This window comes from Globicephala melas, chromosome 3, assembly GCF_963455315.2.
Source record: "Globicephala melas chromosome 3, mGloMel1.2, whole genome shotgun sequence".
Taxonomy (NCBI): Eukaryota; Metazoa; Chordata; class Mammalia; order Artiodactyla; family Delphinidae; genus Globicephala; species Globicephala melas.
The window spans coordinates 69,202,226-69,219,230 of record NC_083316.1 but is presented as its reverse complement, the minus strand read 5'-3'; positions in this window follow the sequence as shown (position 1 = coordinate 69,219,230).

Genomic DNA, 17,005 nt, shown 5'->3' with positions numbered 1-17,005 from the left:
TTTATTAAGTTCCAAGGAAACAACGCTGAGCCAAAATAGGCATGGTCCTTGCTCTCATGGATCATACAATTTAGAGTGAGGCAAACATTTAATCATCTAATAAATAAATGCAGCATTTAACACTAAGATAAATGATATTAGGGAAAGAAAAGCTAAACTGACTTGAAATCTTTATGGTTTTTATAGTCACTTGACAGATTCTTTGTTGAGTGTTCACAGAGCGTTACAGTATGATAACATAGATAGTAAATCAGCTCCAAACCTGAGTTGCTTGGACAGAGGGATTGTATGTAAATCCCTCCTCTGCCACTGCTAGCTCTATAACTCTGGTCAAGTTGCTTAACCTCTCTGAGTCTCAGTTTTCTCATCTGTTACCTGTGTGGATAGCAATACCTATTGTGAGGTTGGGTTCCCCCAGAATCAGACCCCAAGACTAGAATTGGTTTATAAATTATTTGAGAGATCATCACAAGAAACTCCACTGCAGAGGGAAGTGAGACAGGGAAGGGAAGGAAGCCAATAAAGGGTATGTCATCAAATAGGTAATCAGTGTGGGCAAGGGGTGCGAGCCCAATCCGATGGGGAACTAGGGGAAATCTTGTTAAACACACCTCAGAGTTATACTACATGAGGAGTGAGGAAGCTGAGGTACTTATCCCCCAACTCCCTTCCACCTTTGATGAAGGCTGCTCCTAGATTCTTTAACTCGTTGTACTTCTGAGATGTCCCATGCTCACAGGTGAGAGAAAGCAAAGCTGGGAGTTACCAGGGAGATTCCATGGCCATGCACTAGAATGGTGAGTGACAAGGGAATGTGGGTGAGGCGATGAGAGCTTCTACACCCTACCTTCAGGAGGTTTTTATGAGGATTTGAGATAAGAAGATAATGGAACAAAGTAGGAACTCAATAAACTGTATCTATTACAATGAATAAAATTCTTGTTGAGAGTATGAGATATGCACTTATGAAGTGGTAACATAATAACACACTACAATGTAAAATTCAATATGTGATTGTTAACATGAGTTAACATGTTATATTACCTCAATGGCAGTTCAGAAGAGTCTGATAGATTGTGTCCTAGAGAAAAAGGGCAAAGCTTTTCCTTGAGTTTCTAACTCCTTTAATAGTGAAAGAAAAGGGACTGGATCTCTCAGGCAAGGAGATAAGAAAAGGTAAGAAGACAAGATGAACATTTTTCTGTGGTAGAGAAGGAAGAAGCAGCCTTACTAGAGCAGGGAATTCATAATCACAAAGGAAGATGAAGTTGTAAGTTAGGGCAAAGTCAAGGAAGTTTTTAAAAGTTAATCAGAGGCATTTGGATTTTATCTTGAGGCAAATAGGCACCTTCTGAAGATTGCTGAATAAGGAAAACCATCATGAAAACAAAAATTGAAGGATGAACATTGAGTCTTAAATCTTGAAAAAGACATTGGAATTTATATAGAATAAGTCCTACCCAATACAAAAGGCCTTTCTAGAAAGTCTGTGACTTGTTGAAAATATGAACATTTGCAGTGATTCCATGTTCATAAGATATGGCATTAGCTATAAGTGTTAAAAAGTCGTTCCCTTTATTGAACAGAAATGTGCTCCTGTTGACTTCCTCACATTAGTCCTGATTCATGTTTCTAAATTTATATTAAACATAGAGCCCTTATAATACTTGAAGATAACTAATAAGTCCTTCAAGACACCTTTTTAAGTTCTAAATGTCGGGAGTACCCTTGGCTTTTTCACTGTCTACTACTCTTCCTAAATAATTTGATCTAGATCCATGACTTTAAATACCATATATATGCAAATAACTCCCAAATTAATATCTCCAACCCCAGCACCTCCTCTTAGCTCAAACTGTCCCTTGGCAGCTCCATTTGAATATCTCATGTTCAAACAAGAACTCTTGAATTTCCTATGCATAAAAGCTCCTCCCCCAGTATCCTCATGTAGCAAATCGTATCTCCGCTCCCTTACTGGCCAAAAACCTAAATAACATCATTGATTCCTCTCTTTTTCTCACATCCCACATTTAATTCATCTGCGTGTCCTGTCAGCTCTGCCTTCAAAAGATACCCTGTATTTAACTACATTTCAATCTTAATTGCTAACACCCCAGTCTAAGCTATCATCATCTCTTACCTAGACTTTTATAATAGAATCTTCTAGCAATCTTCCTGTTTCCACTTTTACTCCTCTTGCCTATTCTACACACATTAGCCAGAATGACCTTTTTAAAATGTAAATCAAGTCACCTCACATCCCTTTTTAAGATCCTCCTATCACACGTAATAGAATGCAAACTTCTTCCTCCTTACAGGAGGATCTGTAAGGTCCTCCATGACATGACCTCTTCCTCTCTCATAACCCTAAGACCTACCACACACCTCTACCCCTCTACTGTAGTCTTCTCACACTGAATGTCTTGCTGTTTACTGAATATACCAAAAAGTCTACTATCTCAGAGTCCTTAGACTTACTATACGCTCTGCATGAAATGCTCTTCAACAGAGCTTTGCCTGTCTTACTTCCTCCCTTCCCTGAAGTCTGCTCAAATGTCATATCCTCATAAAGTCCTGCACTGACTACTTTAACCACAACAAACCTCCACTTACACTGTTTGACTTTCCTTCTTAGTGCTTTTCAGTGCCTGAAGTTATGGCATATTTTCATTTGTTTACTTGTTTCTTGTCTACCTCCACAAATAGATCATAGGCTTCATGAGTGCAGGAATTCTGCCTGTATTTACTGCTATGTTCTGCTTGCCTAGGGCAGTGCCTGCCACCTAGTAAGTTCTCAACAAATCTCTGTGGAAAGAGAGAAGAATAGGAAAAAAAAGGAAGAAGGAAGGAAGAATGGAAGGAATGAATAGAATTCTTGGCAATTCACACCCATTGTTGAAAAACATTGAGTTTAGAGTCATTACTATTGAAATATTTTCCCTCTGAGTGCTCACCAAGTGAAGTCTCTCCAGTGCTGTGTTTATGCAACTCATAGAATTTAATCTGGTGCATTCTTTTAATTTAGGTTTAATATTTCAAGCTTTCAAGATTTTTTTTAAAAATCCACATTATGTAATAAAATATGTTGACTGTTTCTTCCACATTTTTGGTATCTGTGCTGACTAATTTTATGTGTCAACTTGGCTAGGCTATGATACTTAGTTATTTAATTACTTAGTTATTTAAATACTGTCTAGGTGTTGCTGTGAAGGAATTCTGAAGATGTGGTTAACAGCTGACTATAAATAAAGAAGAGTACTCTAAATGTGAGTAGGCCTCATCCAATCAGCTTAAGGCTTTAAGAGCAAAAGCAGATTTCTTGATGAAGAAATTCTGCCTCAAGATTGTACTGTCAGCCCCTATCAAGTTTCCAGCTTGCTGACCTGCCCTATAGATTTTTAGCTTGCCTTCTCCACAATTATGTAAGGAAATTCCTAAAAATAAAATCTCAATCCCTCTCTCTGAGATATATATATATATACACACACACATATATACACACATATATACATCATATATATCATATCACATCATATATCTTATATAGATAGAGATAAATACAGATTTATAGAGAGATCTCTTTGGAGAGATATAGATAGATATCTAGGTCTATTTATCTATCTTTCTATCTATCTATTTATCTATCTATATAACTATCATCTTTCTATTTCATATTAGTTCTGTTTCTCTGGAGAACTCTGGCAGGAACAGTGTCCAAATATGTGAAAAGCAAATCATGTATATCATCACTCAAATCCAAATCAATAATACAGTGAAAGACTACAAAGCAGAAACCTCTCTGTGTGGACATGAATCCATTTTTAAATACTATTTAGGAGTATTTTTTCAACAAGCAATAAATCCTCTTAACCTACCTTTATCTTATTTCTATGTATATTACAAGTGATTTTGAAAAATACCTTTTAATTTCAAAAAGAATGTCTATAGCATTTTTCCATCTATCAATTTAATAACTTTATCAAAAAAAACCCAAAATAAAACAAAGGAGAGCTTCATATATTTTGTTATGAATTTCTTCTTGGTGAACATAACTAATCATTGTTTTCATTCTAAACTCAAGACAATTGGTTAATGATGTTTTCTAAAGTTTTGTTAGGCACTGATATATTTATTACACATTTCTGGAAAGTTTTTTTTTTAATAGAGGAAAGAGCTAATATTTTAAAATTCTACTCTGTATTACATCTCATCTCATTTAATCCTGTCAGTGAACTTATGGAAATAATACTATTCCCATTAAGTAAATAAGAAAACCAAAGCTCCCAAGTTTAAACTAATTGCCAAGTCACCCTACACTACAGTACTCTTCTAATCAGAACGTATATCCAACATCTATCTTCTGGTTTCTCTTGTAATCATTACAACAACTCATTCAGCTTATCAGGGAATCCATTATCACACCTGTAAATTCTTTCAGTAGACCAAGATGTAATTTTTATGAAGCTATTTGTTGGAGCCCATTCAAAGCAACCATGCTCCCATTTAGTATTCTCTAACTTGTCTTGGATTATAGATCCTTATTAGGATGATCTCCGAATCAAGCAATACTCCAGGGGAAGAATTAAAGAAAGTTTGTAACTGACTGGGTGTGAGAAGCAAAGAAGACAAAGGCTTTTCTTTTCCTTTTTTTTTAATGACTCCAATATATTAAGCCTAAGAGAATAGGACTGGTAGATTATATTCCTCCTGAGTTGCTCCCTGCTTATCTGTAAGAGGGATTATGTGTCCCTACTCATTGCCCTAGGACTTGCAGTGCCCCCTGCTCAGTGAAGTATAGTTTCCTGACCCACCGGCAGGTTTGGTCATGTGATTTGCTTTGGCCAATGATGTGTAAACAGAAGCGACACATACCACTGGATATTTCTGCCAACAATCTTGCTCTTTCTCATTGCCAATAAGCAGAGTGTTCTACCCAGAGACTGTTCCTCCAGTCGAGGTCCCAGAATATGAATAAGAAAATATACATGGAGTAAAACTACAGGCAAACTTGTTGGCCAACATGTAATGTGAGCAAGAAATAAGCCATTGTTATTTTAAGTAACAGATTACTAGGATCATTTGTTCTTGAAGCAAAGTTGACTGATAAAGGTGATGGGCTTATAATGAAGAGAATCAAATATAGTGAAAAGTAATGGTGATTTAGGATTATGTTAATGGATTGAGAATGCTGCAACTTTATATAGCCTAAAATCTGAATTATAAATGAGCTTTTGTTACCATATAGAATAACAAAAAATATCTTCCATAAGATTATGAAGATTATTGAAGAATGAAAAGGCTTTAAAATCTGATTTATCTACATAACTGTCTACAGAGCCATTGGTAGGTCAAGATGCATTAATTTTCTACAGATTTTGAGCAATCGTAATAGATACCATAGATAATTAATTTTTGTTTGGAATCTAGATTGTTTTGTTCTTTTAGACCTTGGTTTTCAAACTGATTTTATGTTTTCAATTTTGCCATATCTCCATTCACTTTGTTTATTAATAAGTCCTAAAGCTATTGAGGGTTTCTGAATTTGTACTTTGATATTTGGTATAAATATTTTTTATGTCTTACCTAATAAAAAGGATATCCATTAAATTTCTATACTTTTTGGAATGCTTGAACAAACCAGAAAATCTGGTCAAGAATTTTTTTGCTGAAAAATCAAAACAAACATAGTAGGTTGAAAAGTACAGTGCCATGTTATTTTCCTAGTAGTTAAAAATTTATGACTTATTCACATAGTCTGATTTGTTTAAAATTGTGCTTTCTTCAAGTAAAATAAACAGAATTTTAAGACTTGGCATTAACCAAACCATGAGATGATTTTGGCCTGAAGTTTCTTAAATGCATTATATATTGATGAGCTTATTTCCTGAGCTTTCTGACTGAAGTCATGGACAATATGCTGCTTATATAATCTTTGTTCTTAGATGATGTAAATATATTTAGATTTATAAAATGTTCTACTAAACCAATCATTATAACATCACAGGAATAAATTTAACTAGTTAAATAATTATTGGAAGATTATATGGTTATACTTGTTTTCTTTTCTATATTTTGTAGCTATAAAAGTTTCATATTATATTATTCATCTGATATGAAGAAGAGTTCTGAGATTTATTAAAGGAATTACTTTTCTGTAATTCATTTTGATCTGAAACAATTTGTTCTTCCTTATAGTAATTATTTTTAAATTGATTTGAAATTTTTCTTTTTTGGTTAAGTTGATAAAATATTAACATTTTCTTTCATTTTATACAGACTAGGTAAATATATTTTCTTTAATTAAGACTTCCATTGTTCCATGTTATAACATTAGTACTTATCTAAAACTTTTATGTTAGTCTCATATTCTATCATAGCACATATTTTATAACTTATATTTTTGGTTAATTTTTTGATACAGTAGCATTTATTTTTACCTCTGTAATTAAAATATTAGGAGAAGATAAGATCAGGAAATATTATGACAAAATTTAAGGATTCTGCAGGGAATGGACACAGTGATTATGGCAGATCCTGTTAGTTATTTATCCACAAACCTCTTCCCACCTCCTTTCCTGCTAATTGAATCATGAATTCTTCAGGAGAGCAATGAGCCCTCTTGCGCAACGAATCCTAACTGCTCCAAGCAGTCTTTAACAACCCTGTTCCCATTTGACAGAAACTTAATTCCCACACACCCTTACAACTAAACACAGCCACGTGATCCATATGGGTTTCTTTATGGCTTCTAGATTTTTGTCATTGTTAAAAAAACCTCCTTCATTATAAGACTATTTTTAGAAATTCTCCCAAATTATCTTCCGGTGCTTTTATGGTTTCAGTTTCTGTGTTGTTCAAATCTTTAATTCATCTGGAATTTGTTTTGGAATAAGGAGTGAAGTAGTCATCCACGTTTTTTTTCTCTCTCTCTCTCTAAATATAACTTCCTCCTTTTTCTGCACTTATTACTGTCTGCTTTTTCTCCCATTACACACCTACACTGCTTTAAAAACATCTTTGACTCTCAGAGTGAGGTATTATTAAAAAGAGGAAGTACCAATAAGCCTCTCATATTATAATTATCTTTGGCATTCGGGAAAACTTTTATTATATTTAAAAGTTTGGATAATGGGAGATCAAAATCGACCTTCTCAAAATGCCTCTTCCTTCTTCCACCTCATACAAACATCCACTTTAGAGTGAAAATACCAAGGAGGAAAAGAGAAACTTCCATAAATATATGTGAAATATATTGATTTATCCAAAATTTTGTTGAAAATTTTTGTGTGTGTCAAAAAGATTTCTGGCACTGCACTTTTTGAAAATTAAACAGGGGCTTTTTGTAGTTAAACACTGTATTTTTTAACAAAAGAAGGAATCACTCACTGCTTTCTGTAGTGGAGATATGCTTCATGCATCCCCTTTTCCTCTGAGTGGATCACGATTCTCTTTACAGATGGAATACAACCATTTACAGTTTTGTGTTGTTTTGTTTTGTTTTTTGTGGTACGCGGGCCTCTCACTGTTGTGGCCTCTCCCGTTGCGGGGTACAGGCTCCGGATGCGCAGGCCCAGCGGCCATGGCTCACAGGCCCAGCCACTCCGTGGCATGTGGGATCTTCCCGGACCAGGGCACGAACCCGTGTCCCCTGCATCGGCAGGCGGACTCTCAACCACTGCGCCACCAGGGAAGCCCCCCATTTACAGTTTTGATCTAAGTTAGGCACATAGATTATAGGAAGAGATCCTTTAAAATGTTATGCATCTTTATAAATATATTTGAGAAAACATAATTTTTTATAAAATTGGCAAAACGTGAATACTTGTTGAAGCTGGGTGATGATGGTACTTGGAGGTTTATCATCCTATTCATTCTACTTTGATGTACAACTGAAAAGTTCCATAGAAATAGAATAAAAAACAGTAACATTTTAAACTTCGATTAGTCATTTATAACTCACTTTGTATAAAGATCCTTAGAACAATGGGGGAGGCGGTTCCAGCAAGAGCTGAGAAGGGCTCACCTCAGAGAGATGCACTCATATCAACCAACAACTGAAATAAAAAATTATCATTTCCCAAGCGTTTGGAAATAACACTTGCCCAGCCCAGAAGAAGGAAAAGCCTGAAAGGAGGACAGTACAAAATGGATCTGAAGACATCTACCAAACGTTCTTGAAAACACAAGGTCTTTTCATTACACTGAGGTTACATTACAACACTCCATTAGTATGACTGACTAGATGCTATGAGTCAATATCACACCCCAACTTTTAGGACATTATGTCATAGTTTTGTAGCTATTTATTATTTCTTTTAGGTCTTTCTCTTCACTATACATTTGACTCGTTAAGGTAAATTGAGAATCTAAAATAAAATCAGCATGGCATTTAGATTAGTTAAGAACCAAAATAAATAAAGCAATTAACACACACACACACACATATATATATATATATATATATCTCCTCTAAGTTCCATTTCAATTCTAAGATTCAAATACTCTTTGATTTGAAATGAGCTAAGACAAATAGCATGATGTACATTAAAGCCACGCTTGTAGTGAATTCTCACTTAAATTTTTCTAATCATATAGCTTCATTTTTACCAGGATTCACTTCTGCAAAAATGTTAATTGAAAGAACAAGAGGCAAGGGTTATTGAATGTGGTATGGTTTGTTGCTAAGCCAAATCCCTCCTGTGTGTGATTCAAACCAAAAGCTAAATAATGTTTATTTTCATCTCTATCTAAGAAAACAACAAAAAAAAGGAGACAGTGGGGTAGAAGGGACCAAGTAAAATCAAAAATTAAACATCAAAATTGTTTTCAAGTATGTCACAAAGATGTAAATGAGAGGAACTGGAATAAGATTTTATATAATAAAGAAATGGCATCATAATGAAGGAATAGACAGGAGAGAAAACAATACGGAGGGGAGCAGAGTTGTGTTTTGTTATTGTTGCTTGTTTCATTTTATTAGGCAGAGAAAGTAGTTTGGGGGAAAGCAAGATGTGTAAAGAAGGTTATAATGAACCTTTGAAGGGTGATCAGAATATGCATAATTTGCTTTTAGAGTTACATCTACATTTATTTTGGATGTGTTTCCAAGTTGATATGGGTCTGAAGTTGAAATAAGGTAGTCCCAGTTTTATTCAAGTTTCAGTTCTATAAAATGAGCTTCACTCACATTAGCCTAAAGCACGTGTGTTAACACTGCTTTTTAAGGCCACCATTATAAAGATGTTATGTTAATTTCATTATCAATGACTCAAATATTAGTTAATATAAAATCAAAAGACTGGAAGGAGACTATATATGGAAAGCCCTCTTTGCTCACTCATTTTCCCACTAAACTCAGGATTCAGTATAATAAAAAGATCACAGGCATTGTTTTCAGATTCACCATATACAAGTAGGGTGATTTTAAGCAAATCAAACTTAACAAACTTCTATTTCTATATATATAACTAAAATTACTATATTTTTTAGTTTTAGAAGTTCCACTTGGTATTTTTTCAAAATTGCCTGATACGGTTTGAGAATGTCATTTTTTCTACTTAAAAAAATCATGAATTATTTGAAACATACTTAAGTTGTAGTCAATATCTAATAATTCTACTTTCTAAAGTTGTTGGGATATAAGCATGCTATTTCTTGTGTGTGTTGACTAACACATGATGGATTATTTCCTCATGTGTTTTGAAATTTTGGATTATGAGTGCATCGTAATGAGAACTTTATTTGTGGTAATCCTACATGGTGTGTCCTTCTACCATGGACACACCCTGCCTGGCCCAATCCTTGTCCCCCCCATATCTATGCTTATGCTCCTAGAATAGTTTGTATTTTTACATGTAGGCAAGATGAAGTAACAGGGACTATATTTATCCTCCTGCCTGAAACAACTAAAATTCTGGACAAAATATATGGAGCAACAGTTTTTAAAGACAACAGACATTAAGAACAAAGACAATGACCTCTGAGAGATAGGAAATGAATGAGGTGAGCTCCACAATTAAGAAGGCTTCCAGAGAAAGGTCACACAAGAGGAGCCTGGCAGTTTTTTGAGGTAAAGAGGTAGAACTGGGAATGTGAAAGGCCAAGGAGACTGGAATTTATACAGCATAGTATCGAGGAGAGAGCTGCATAGAGAGAGAGTTCTAGAGACCTGTAGAGTCTCCTCAACTCTAAGAAACCTAATTACAATAAAAGGCAGAGATTGACAGATTGGATAAAAAGCAAGACCTAACTATGCACTATCTACAAAAAGCCCACTTTAAATAACAAGACAGTTTTAAGGTAAAAGGACAGAAAAAAATATATACAATGCTAACACTAACCAAAGGAAAGAAGGTTGGAGTGGCTATGTTAATACCAGATAAAATAGATTCCAAGCAAAGAATATTACCAAGGATAGAGAAATTTTATAGACTGATTCTGTGTTTGCTTCTGCAAGTCCCCCTATGAGTATTATTAGCTTTGATATTAATGGACACACAGGGAGAGGAGAGTGGACCTTAGACAAATAAGAGGCAGGGAGTTGGCACTGAGGCTGGGAATTTCTTGGCTTAAAGTTTTCCAGGCCCTACAGAGAGTAAAAATTCTAATCTCAAATCTGAGTGCTGTTCTGAGGTAAATTCTGGGGAGGCTATTTTCTCAAGCAGAATGCAGGGAGATGACATGCTTTTCTGTCTCTTAGTGCTACTGGGTTAACTTTTTCTACATCACCCTTTCCCTGGATGGCCGTGAGTCCATCTTTTTGCAGAGGATCAGTTCTAACCCCCAACCCTGCCTGGCCCAATCCTTGTCCCCCCCATATCTATGTTATAGTGAGTGAGAACCATTCCTGTGTCCTCCCTCAGACAACCCCACCATCAGTTCACACTTTGAGCTATAGTTTTTAGTTTTCTCTTCACGTTTGACATCTAGGGATTTCCTCTACTTTGTTGCAAGCTCAGTTATGTGTTTAAAAGGAGGTTTCTTATATTTTATCAAGCATTTTTTGGTGTGTTCTTTTGGAGGTTTTTCAGATATAGATTGCCACATTGCTGGTAACAGAAGTCTGTCTTTATGTGACTTGGCGGTAATAGTGGATATCTTAGGATGAGTGTAAGATTTGAAGACTATTCATAAAATGCTTAGAACAATGTCTGGAGCATAGTTAGTGCTCAATATAGCTAGTTATTATGGGGTGAGTGACTAGGGTGTCAAAGTGATGGTGCTTTGGAGATGACAAAATTCTGGAAAGAATGCACTCTGGGGAATACAAAAATAGGTTGGACACAGAGGTCTTGTTATTTTTATAGACTTTCTATAGGAATTTTTCAAGACTTTTTCCCCACAAATTTCTTATTTTTGTATTAGTGATTGTAATTGTTTTCTTTACATGAAGTACCCCTCCATTTTTGTGAGGAAAAATTATATATAAATGATTTAATTATCTGACAATGACCACTGTCTAAAGGGACTATGTATTGGATAGGAGATTAATTCTGAAAGACAGAAATGTTCATTTGTATCTTCAACAAAATTAGTATTGAAGATTCTGAGACACAAAAGAAACAGTTCTTACCCTAAAGGAGATGGAGACCTGGTGGAAATATGAAACATATATACTTGCAAAAAAGCAACTAACAATATTACCAGAAAATATGAGCTTTAATACTATGGGTAGGTCAGAAGAGGGAAAGCACCTTGAGTTGAATCAGTCAGGAAAGATTTTGTAATGAATGAGAGAATGTTTAGGTAGAATTAGGTGGAGGGAAGAAGGAAGCCAGAAGAGAGGGAGGGAATGTAGGCATGGGCTTGTAAGCTGTAAAATGAAGTCAGAAGGCTAGCCTAACTAAAGGGGATGATTTGTAAAAAGGAGCAGTGAAAAGGAGGAAAAAGCACATTGAGGAAGGTCCTAAAAGTTAAGGACTTATTTTTTAAGCATTAAAAGCAAATGAAGATTGAGATGGGGTGACACAGTGAAGGAGACCCTATAGAGTAATTGTGGCTCTCTGATATTAAATGATACACTCTTTTACATATGTATCCTCCTACTTGCTAGAACATATGCTCCCTGAGGGCAGGGACTTTGGCTGTCTTCTTCACTGCTGTAGTCTTCGCATTTAGACAGGTGCCTAACAGAGGGGTCACTGAATGAATGAATGATTCATCTGGCAGCAGTATGCAGAGCAAACTAGATAAAAGGAGAATTTAGAGGCAAGGCAACTAGTCCGGAGGTTTTTGACATAAATCAGGAGCAGGGACAATGGGAATTAAAGGAAACATTGTAAAACCACTATACTGGGCCCTGAGGTCCTACTAGCAGGAGTTATGACTTACTCATTGTGCCAATTTTGATGCCTGGCATGGTGCCTAAAGACAGCAGGTCCTTGGTAAATGTTTATTTAATGAATGAGGGGAATGATATAACGTACTGACTCTATTTGTTATGGGGATAAGGTAGGGAAGGGCATGGAAGATAACTTTGAAGTTTCTATTATTAGTGACTGGGAGGATGGTGATGCCATGAATGGAAATAGCCAAATTAGGAAGGAACAGGAGTTTCAGGGAAGAAAATGTTGCATTTTATTTTAGAAATGTTGACTACAATTTAAGATATGTGTAAATGCTTGTAGTTATTAAACAAATTCAATGACAGTTTATGTTTCACAGATATGTTAGCTACAACAAAATTCGTCCTATTTTTTTGTGAATGATCTCTAGAATTATCCTTTTTGTAAGATATTAAAAAACACCCTTGTATGGGTTACTTCTCTTAAAACGAACTATTTTAGGGTAAAAAGTACAAATATTGGTAACCCAAATGGGTTTCTTTTCATTTTAAAATTGTATACTGTACTTTAAGACAATAATGTTCAATTTATATCATTTTATGTTTGCGTTGTTTTATCTATGTAGTTTTTAACTTTGAGCCATCACTGTTTCTCCTCCTCTTCCTCCTTCTTTAAATATGTCTCTCACATTCTTTTCTAATCTTCACATCATGACAGAGTGGCTTATTAAATTTGCTCCTTATATTGGAAATTCATATGTGATTAATGTGCGCCTACGTAAGCAGGATTCTAAAACGAACCTTAGGATCCACTCTCCCTGGTATACAGACCCTCCTCTCGAGTATGGGCAGGACCTATGAATATGACAAGATATTTACTCCCTTGATTAGGTTATATTATATACGACTCCACCTAAGCTGACTGAAGGGACAAATTCTCCTTCTGACCTTGAAGAATTGCCATATTGTGGAGACAACCATGTGGTAGGGAACGGTGGGCAGCCTCTAGAAGCTGAGAACAGGTCCCAGCTGACAGCCAGCAAAAAAGCAGGGAACTCGGTCCTGCAATGGCAAGAAAATGAATTCTGCCAATAACCAGTGAGCTTGGAAGAGGATTCCAGAGCTTTATATGTGATCAGAACTCCATCTGACACCCAGGTGAGAGCCTGATTTGAGGATGCAGTTAACTCATACCTTGACTTCTGACCCACGGAAACCATGACAAAAAGTTTGTGCCTTTTTTAAGCTACAAAATTTGTGACAATTCGTTATGCAATAATAGAAAACTAACACAGGACCTATAACCCTATTATAATCCACCAGCTTCTTTATCTTGCATATTAAATGTTAGTATCATTATCCTACTTTTGAAATTTGGGGGCACTGATTACCCCAGTTTATATATTTCTTTGTCCTTAATTATCCAAACCTTAGACTTTATGGCCTCTGGCATAGATTAGTAGTTGAATTGCCTCTGGATTACTATCATTTTAATTTTTTAGAACATCCTATTAGAAGATTAATTATCACCGACAACCATAACCTTCTCCTCAATATTTGTTAATCACATAATTTGATTGATAATACCTTTAGTCACATGTTTAAAGTATAAATTAATGTCCAGATATTAATTAGTTATAAACAATCATCTTTGGTACTACAAAGGAGTGAAAATGTTTGTGTGTATATGTGTAATATCTATAGATCAGTAGCATGCTTTTTGATTTCAAATGAATATTTAGTGCTTATATAGTTTTATCTGAAGTTTTAGCAATAGGCTTAACAATCTTTTAAACAATTTTCTAATAGTTATTGAGTATATTTTAATTTTTTATTATTTTTATTTTTTATTGAAGTATATAGTTGTACAATATTATATAAGTTACAGGTGTACAATATAGTGACTCACCATTTTTAAAGGTTATACTCCATTTATAGTTATTATAAAATATTGGCTATATTCCCTGTGTTGTACGACATATCCTTGTAGCTTATTTTATACCTAACAGTTTGTACCTCTTAATCCCCTACCGCTATATTTCCCCTCGCTGCTCTCCTCTCCCCACTGGTAACCACTAGTTTGTTCTCTATATCTGTGGGTCTGTTTCTTTTTTGTTATATTCACTAGTTTGTTTTATTTTTTAGATTCCACATGTAAGGGATATCATACAGTATTTGTCTTCCTCTGTCTGGCTTATTTCACTTAGCATAATGCCCTCCAAGTCCATCCATGTTACAAATGGCAAAGTTTCATTCTTTTTTAATGGCTGAGTAGTAGTCCATTGTATATATGTACCACATCTTCTTTATCCATTCATCTGTTGGACACTTAGATTGCTTCCATATTTTGGCAATTGTAAATAATGCTGCTATGAACCCTGGGGTATGTGTATCTTTTTAAATTAGTGGGGTTTTTTTGTTTTGTTTTGTTTTTTGGGGATATATACTCAGGAGTGGAATTGCATGGTTACACATAGTTCTAGTTTTAGTTTTTTGAGAAACCTCCATAATGTTTTTCCCGCAGTGGCTGCATCAATTTACATTCCCCCCACCAGTAGTGTATGAAGGTTCTTTTTTTCTCCACACCCTCACCAACATTTGTTCTTTGGGTTCTTTTTGATGATAGCCATTCTGACTGGTGTGAGAATGATATCTTATTGTGGTTTTGATTTGCATTTCCCAGCTTAACAAGATTTTAAGTTTAATTTTCAGTTAATCTACATTTTCAGGTACATAGAGACAGGTAAGTGAAGTGCTATTCTGTTGAGGTTTTTTTGCTGGTGAGACGGATGGTGCTTTAGTTTTGCTTTTTAATAAAATATTACTGACATATAACATATGCATAGAAGTATACAAATAACTGTACTGCTCAGTTGACTTTCACAGAATGAGCACTCCCAAGTAACCTGTGACAAGGTCAATAAATAGAATAATGATAGAATCTTAGAAACCCCTTTCCAGTTCCTACATCCTTTATCCCAGTGGTAACCACTAACTTGAATGCAACATCACAGATTCATTTTGCCTGTTTTACACTTGTATCAATAGAATCATAGAGTATATTCTCTTTAATATCTGTATTATTTTACTCAGCATTTTGTTTGTGATATTCATTTATGTTGTTGTAGTTGTAGTTCATTCATTTTTATTGCCATATATTATTCTATGGTATGAACATACAATTATGGATTCCACTGTAGATGGACATTTGGCTTGTTTCCAGTTTCTGGCTATTATAGATAGTGATGTTACATTTTACCCATGTCTTTTGTTGAACATGTATATACATTTCTGTTGAGTTTATGCCAAGATTTGGAATTCCTAGAACATATGGTATGCATATATTCAGCTTTAGTAGATGCTGCCAAACATTTCTAAAGTGGTTGCTCCAATTTACACTCTTAACAGCATGTATGTGTTCCAGTTGTTCTGCATCCTCACCAGCACTTGATATTGTCTCTTTGTAATTTTAACAATGTTGGTGACACAGAGTGTTGTCACTTTATGGTTTTAATTTGCATTACCCTGACAAATATTTAAGTTGTTTACCTTCTTCACATTTTATTGGCTATTTTTGGTGAAGTGCTTTATTAAGTCTTTTGCTCAGTTACCAATTGGATTATCATTTTCTTTTTTATTTGTATACGTTCTTTATGTATTCTAGATATGAGGTATTTGTTAAACATATAAACAGCAAATACATTTTTCCATGCTATAGCTTGCCTTTTTACTTTCTTAATGGTGTCTTTTGGTAAATAAAAATTTTAGGCTTTAAAGAAGGCCAAACATCTTTTTTCCTTTTAGTTTATCATCTTTTGTGTCCCATTTAAGAAACCTTTGCCTACTCCAAAGACATGAAGATATTCTTCTATGTTTTCTTCTAGAAGCTTTATAATTTATCTTTCACATTTAGCTCTAGAATTCATCTGAGATTAATTTTGGTATGTTGTCTTTTGGATATTCTGTGTACACAATCATATCTGCAAACAATGGCAGTTTTATTTATTCATGATCTTTGTGCCTTTTATTTATTTTATTTCATAGGCACTTGAAAAGAATTTGTATTCTGACATTGTTGGATGCAGTGCTCTATCTATGCTGATTAGCTCAAATTTGTTCATTGTGTTGTTTAAATTTTCTATACCCACAGTGATAGTCTATCTTCTCTTTTTATTGACTCTTGAGAGAGTTTTATTAGTATCCTATTATGTTTGTGGCTTTGTATATTTCTCCTCTGAGATTTGTCAATTTTTGCTGCATATATTTTAAATATATATTCTTAGGTGCATATAGATTTAGAATTATGGTATTTTTCCGGTGGATGAACCCCTTTATTGTTATAAAATTTCCTCTTTATCTCTAACAATACTTCTTGCCTTTATGTCCACTTTGTTCTGATATCATGACAGGGATATTTTAGTTCCATTTCAGAATCTCTAAAGCAAGGCTGTTTTAATCCTAGACTTCCACAAAGTGAAAGGTAAGTACGTTTTCTGGTACTATGGGACAACATAATACATTTAAATGCAATAATAGTAATATCTTGTTTTACATGATATTTTTAACTTTTTTCAAAGTACTTTCATGTATGTCATATTATTTTCATAACTTACCTTTTTAGGCCAGGCTTATTTGAAGGTACTAATATCCAAGTAACTGCAGTCAATATATTTAACTACTAGTAATGCATGGATGGCAACCGATCAGAACAGATATTGTTAA